The sequence below is a fragment of the Astatotilapia calliptera genome, chromosome 23, assembly GCF_900246225.1.
Source record: "Astatotilapia calliptera chromosome 23, fAstCal1.2, whole genome shotgun sequence".
In the NCBI taxonomy this organism is placed as follows: domain Eukaryota; kingdom Metazoa; phylum Chordata; class Actinopteri; order Cichliformes; family Cichlidae; genus Astatotilapia; species Astatotilapia calliptera.
In genome coordinates, this window is record NC_039323.1 from 40,262,616 (window position 1) to 40,268,794 (window position 6,179).

The following is a 6,179-nucleotide window of genomic DNA, read 5'->3' on the forward strand; positions in this document are numbered from 1 at the left end:
ATGGGCGTGAGGTTCTGGGGGCGCTCCGTCTCTGGGCTGGGGCCCGGGCCGGGCCTCGGGGGCTTGGGTCCTGGTTGGTGTGTTGCCGGGGTTGTGGCGGGTGGGTGCATGGGGCCCGGCCCTGGAGCAGGGTGCCGCCGGTGCGTCGAGCCGCCTGGGGGCTTCAACTGGTGGGGGGATGGTCACATCTTGCAGGAGCTTTCTTCTCTTCAGGAACTCTCTGCAGGAGGGGGAGATACAGGAGAGGTGGAGGAAGATCTCAGCCTGGGCGTTTACCGTCTTATGTAGTCTGGAAGATGTGTGGATGGTGGGGTGGTGCAGTTTTCTCTGTGGTGGGGTTGGGTGGACTGTCCAGGGCTCTGTGGAGCCGGGGGCGCTACTGCACTGGGCCCCGGTCTGATGGGCCTGGGCCCCCTTTCCCTGGCGGGTCGCGAAGGGTGGGAGTGCCTACTGGGTCAGCGGGGGAGCTGGCCCCAGGGAGGGGTTACCTGCCCCTCCCTTCCTTCCCTCCCCATCTCCAGCTGCCTCCCTCTTCCCGCTCCTCCACAACCACCCACACATGCAGGGCCTTGGAGTGGGGGTATGTCACCAGGGTGCAGAGGAGGCTACCCCCCCCCCCCTCTGTCCCCTTCTGGCTGCCTCTGCCTCAATTTTATCCCACAACTTAGACATTCACATTATTCACACTCTCATTACACATACATATAGGATCTTGGGGGTGGGCACAATCACGGAGTCCAAATCACCATCAGGGTGTATACCTCACCCCTGACGTCGTTGCCCACCTCTCAATTTTAAATACACTTAGTCATTGAGGGCTAGCAGGAGGGACTATGCGCTTACCTGCTGCTCCTTGGCAGGTAGCTCCATGCCCTCCTGGGTTTTAATTGCACCTTAGAACACATATGCATCAACACTACAATGAGCGGGTGGAGGGAGGTTTGGAGTCTTCTCCCACCCCCATTCTCTGCGGCCTGCTGGAGCGGGAGGGCTAGTAGGAGGAGTTGGCCGTCCGACTGCGGTCTGGAGTGTGGGGCCTCCCTGCTGCTGCGGAGTCGGGGTGGTCTGCCTCTCCCCACCGCAGGGAAAAGGGTAACACCACCTGGGTCTGGGTGCAATTCCCCCCTCCAGGGGCAAGGGTACCTAGACCCGGTTTGTAGAGTACGCTTGGGGAGTGTGATTGTGTGTACAGCGTATCTTTATGTCTGTCTCCACGTTGGTTGAGTGTGGAGTGAGTGCATATGAGAGCATGAGGGTGGGAATGGATGTTTGTGTCTGTGTGTGCCTGTATGTCTGTGTCTATATTAGAGATGGCACGATACCACTTTTTTATGTCCGATACCGATACCGATATCATAAATTTGGATATCTGCCGATACCGATATGAATCCGATATAGTGTTTTTTAATCAACAAAACTGTTTTTTAAAATATCTTGCTGCATTTTGCAAGTCTGCAAGTTCATACTCAAGTTTAAAACAACAACTACACTAAAGCTATTCTGTTATACCTGTATACAAAAAAAATATTTCATAGTTCAGCAATACTGATCAATCTAATAAACTTAGACCTACACCATCCTCCCTATTCTGGTATTTTAAAGAGTACTTAGCGTAAATATTAAGCAACCTAACTAATAGGGTTCCAACTCCCAGCAACAACACAAATAAATAAATAAAAAATAGGGAACCACCCCTCACGCGCCACCTCATGATGCTTAATCGACGTAATCAACCTTAATTTGATGCAGTGTGAAAAAAAAAATGCACAGAAATCAATTATTTTTCAAGAAATATTAAATAGATTCAACATCTTTCTTCAACAAAATTGCAGACTGCACAGATGGTACCTTCCCAAAGTAAAAAGTACTATAGCTTACTAGGGTATATATATTAGACTTAATAGTCACTATATACAGTAATTGACTTCTATTCATTTTACATCAAATTAAAACTTTGGGTGTCAGATAATTATTTATTAAAAGCTAGACATTTTAAATGAGAATAAGAAAGAAAAGTATGTCTTTGTGCCCCCTTTTCCCTGTTCATGCCCTATCGGCCCCCCTGGCTAAACTTTGCTAGATCCGCCCCTGCACAGTTACAGCCGTCAGCTACGTAGAAAAAGATCCTGGTGTAGAAAGAAATATTAAATAAATTCTAACAACAGCTTATCAAGCTTAAACGTTCTGCTGTTGTTCAGCCGCTGGTTTGCTCTTTCTGGTGCAAAGTGGACCAAAAACAAACAAGAGAGACGGACTCGCGACAGAAAAGCCGATCAGCTGATCAGTTTCACGATTGAAGTAGCAGCCGGAGAGCGAGAGGCAGTCGCTTGTTAAGCTTAACGCAGGAATGCTTTACAAACATTCAGAGATGGACTTACACACTTGCTTTACTTCTCTCGGGGATAACTTTGTCGGAGATGAAATGGCAGGTTGCTAGCGAAGCTCCACATGCTATCCAGACCACGACAGGTCCCGCATGCCACAGCCACTGCTCCGACGTGCTAACGTTCTGAGGTGAGTTACAGCGTGTTGCAAGTTTTGTGAGGTGCTTTCGTGATATTTAATGGATCGGATTACATTTTTTATTTTTCTCCGATATCCGATCCAGTAATTTAGGTCAGTATCGGACCGATACCGATACGTAATATCGGATCGGTCCATCTCTAGTCTATATGTCAGGTTGGGTATCAGACGCCACCTCTCTGGGGACACCTCAGGCCCTCCAAAGTTTGGAGGCCTATCTCCACCCACCACCACTTCCCCTGCCGGTGGCGGACTCCCTCAGGTGTCGGTGTGTTGGTGGTTCTTTGTGTCTGGGGGTGGGCGTCCGGGTACACACCGGCTCACTCCTTGGCGGCCGCTTGTCGGGGCCTGGGGCCTGGGGCTCGCTCGGGCCCCTTTGGAGGTGGGGTGCCCCCGGCCTCTCGGCCTGGGGCTCGGTCACTCAGGCACAGCTGGGGGCCGGCGGAGCTCACGGGCGCGTCACTGCAACTCCCCCTGACTTCTGCTCCGCGGCTGCTGGGCGAGCCCTCATCTGGGACTCTCCTCAGCTCTTACTGGAACAGTGGCGCGGCTGCCCCTCTGTTGGTCTTCCATGGTCTCTTGTGTTCTGGGGGCCTCTGGATGTCTGGAGTTTTGATCTCCTCCATACCCGCTTCACACCCTGGAGGACGGGGCTGTGGCCCCCCCACACTCCCTAGCAGATCATTACATGGAGAAACCTTTGGAATGCAAGCATGCTGATCCACACAGGTATGCACACATGGGTATTCACAGACGCGGACTAAAGCTTTCTTGGCTGCTGCCTCAAAGCACACTGTGCGCTGTCTATCTTGCGTGCTGCACAATATCGTTTATTATTTAGTAAATATTGATATCTATGACTAGCTAGTTTATTGTGATGGTGCTTTGTTTTCTCTATTATTATGTTACTCTTTGTTGTTTGCTGTCTCCTCTGTTTGTTTTTTTTGTTTGTTTTTTTTTTTTTCTCCATACAGGTGACCCAGGAGTTCTTTTTTTTTTCTCTCTCTCTTCCCCCCCATTCTCACCGTCTCTTCTCCCCTTTGGTTTTCTTTCTTTCTCTCATTCATTCCCCCTGTCCTATTTATTAAAAAAAAAAAAAAAAAAAAAAAAAAAAAAGACAAAGGATGAACTGAAGCTCTGCCATCACGTAATGTCGCATACTGCTGTTTCTGATGTCATTAAAAAAAAAAAAAAAAAAAAAAAAAAAAAAAAATGCTGATCATTTATTTCTGAGTAATTGTTTCATGTACATCTACGCTGTATGTTAATAAATGTGCCTGTGTGAGATTTGGGACACAGCTTTGACTAAGAACTCTCTTTTTGTTCGAACTTTCTGGCTTCAAAAATATCGAGATATATATCGTATATCGCCATCCAGCTAAAGAATATCGAGATATGAACTTTGGGTCATATCGCCCAGTCGTAATATTGCAATAGGTTGTCCGTTAAACTCAAGCGGGGCTTGGGCCCTGGCACGGCGTAGCCACACAATCCTGGTAGTAGTGACGCTCGGCTATGACGGCGTGCGGGTTACCAGCTGGCTTTCTCAGGATAGGGCTCCTGTGTGAGCGGTCGACAATAACGTCTTTATCCATACCCAGCACTTCACGTAGTAGCACGGATACGGCCGTGGAGGAGCTCGAGTCCAGGCCCTCTGGGATCCCTATGATGTGGATGTTAGCTCTCCGCTTCCTGCCTTCATCACATTTATCCTTCAGGTCAGACAGCTCCTCCTTCATACTCTCTACTGTAGACTGCAGGGTGGTCACCTCATCGCTCCACATTGACAGCCCATCCTCAGCTTCTTTCACTCTAACCTTTACTCCATCAACTTCGCCGCACGTCGCCGCCATGCTGTTAGCGATCTCATTTCTCAGTCCTTGCACGTCAGCCCTTATATTGTCAAAATCTTCTTTCAATGCATTTCTGACTTCTTCTTTTAACAGCGTACTAATGTCCTCTTTAATGGATTGAAGAAGCTCCAATTTTAGAGCAGTAGGATCCACATCACGCGCGTCTGTTGAGTCTGCTCTTCAGCGGCCGTAGAGCTGGACGCTGCCCTTTGGCCATCATCGATACTCTCGCCCGAGATCGCACCGGGGCTAAAATATTCACCTGCTCAGCTGTTTTTGATCAGTTTGAGCCTGTGTGGTTTGATCAGGTGGAGGAACGATGTGATGCTATAAAGACATCATCTTGTCCAAATGATGTTGTTCCAACACGTGTTTAAAAAGATTTTAAAGGTTGTCGGTTCCGACATCTTAGCGATTTTTAACAGCAGTCTTAGTTCAGGTGTTGTACAGCCTGTTTGAAACATGCTGTTGTACAGCCTGTACTAAAAACCTGATCTGGATCCTCTGTCCGCTCAAACTTCAGGCCTATTTCAAAGCTTCCCTTCCTGTCGAAGATTTTGTAAAAGATTATATTTGTTCAGCTGCAATCTGTTGTAAAGGTTTCAGTCTGGTTTTAAAGCTCTTCACAGCACTGAAACTGCACTTTGAAAAGTTCTTAATGATCTTTTATCAGCCACTGATCAGGAGACTCAGCTGTGCTTTTGGATCTGACCGCTGCCTTGACCACAGCATCTTGACCTCACCATTGGAGCATGGCGGCATCAAGGGCGCTCTATTAGACTGGTTCAGCTCTTTTATTAAATCGCATTATTACATTTGGGGCTTATATTTGACGGCAATTTGAAAAACAGCTGAGCTCAGTTGTACAGCGGTCTTTCTTCAAACTGAGGCTTTTATCTAAGGTGAGATCATTTCTATCTTTTAAAAACCTTGAACGGGCGATCCACGTTTTCATGACGTCCCAGCTGGATTATTGTAACTCCTTATATGTTGGAGTTAGTGGGACCTGCCTGGCAAGACTGCAGCTGGTCCAGAAAGCTGCAGCTCGTCTTCTGACACAAGCTCAAAGACATTTATCATCCCAACAACCACATATACGCTGGTCCCTCGCTGTAACACAGTTCACCTTTGGCGGCCTCGCTGTTTCGCTGATCTTTTTTGTGCAATTTTGCATGTTTTTGTTTTGTACAGCGCGTTGTGTTCTGCGTCCTGATTGGCTGTAGACCATCGTCAGTCAATCTCGTGCCGTGTCTCCTGTACAGTACAGAATGTGTTCAAATTTACAGCAGTGTGACTCTGCAGTGCTGCACTGTATGTTTGTACGTTTTGTCCCAACAAACAACAATGATGACGAGACGTTTTGCACCTGTGGTAGCAGCCAAAGGCAGAGGAAGATGCTGACCATCATAGTTTCAACAAGGAGGCAAAAAGGTTGTAACTGTCCACAACAAGAACATCGTAAGGATGGAGTCAGCTTTGGCTTTGTGGCTCAGTGACCGCAGGAAAAAGAACATCGTGCTGGACACCAACATTATCTGCAGAAAAACTCAAAAGCTTTATGAAACTTTACCTGACAGCGAGGAGCCCAGGCCATGGACGAGTGCTCCTCACACAGAAGCTCATTTAATGCCAGCAAAGGCTGATTTGACACGTTTCAGAAACACTTTGCTTTCACTCTTTAATAATGAACTTATTTTTCTATGAAGGTTTGAACTTTGTTTAAACAAGAGAGAAAAGTGTGAAAATGTTCATGCCTGTCTGAGAAAAGTGTAGAAAGTGTGCAGTGAGGGTTTAACTGCCTTA

General features: G+C 47.6%; 1 protein-coding gene across 1 annotated transcript in view; it reads right to left on the minus strand.

The window, feature by feature from the left end:
- Nucleotides 1-5,445, minus strand: part of LOC113015770 (NLR family CARD domain-containing protein 3-like) — a 45,529-nt gene extending 40,084 nt beyond the window's left edge. The window contains exon 1 of the mRNA XM_026158027.1: nucleotides 5,306-5,445. The gene's annotated coding sequence lies outside the window, so the exon portion shown is untranslated. The remainder of the gene's footprint in view (nucleotides 1-5,305) is intronic.
- Nucleotides 5,446-6,179: the final 734 nt, after the last annotated feature.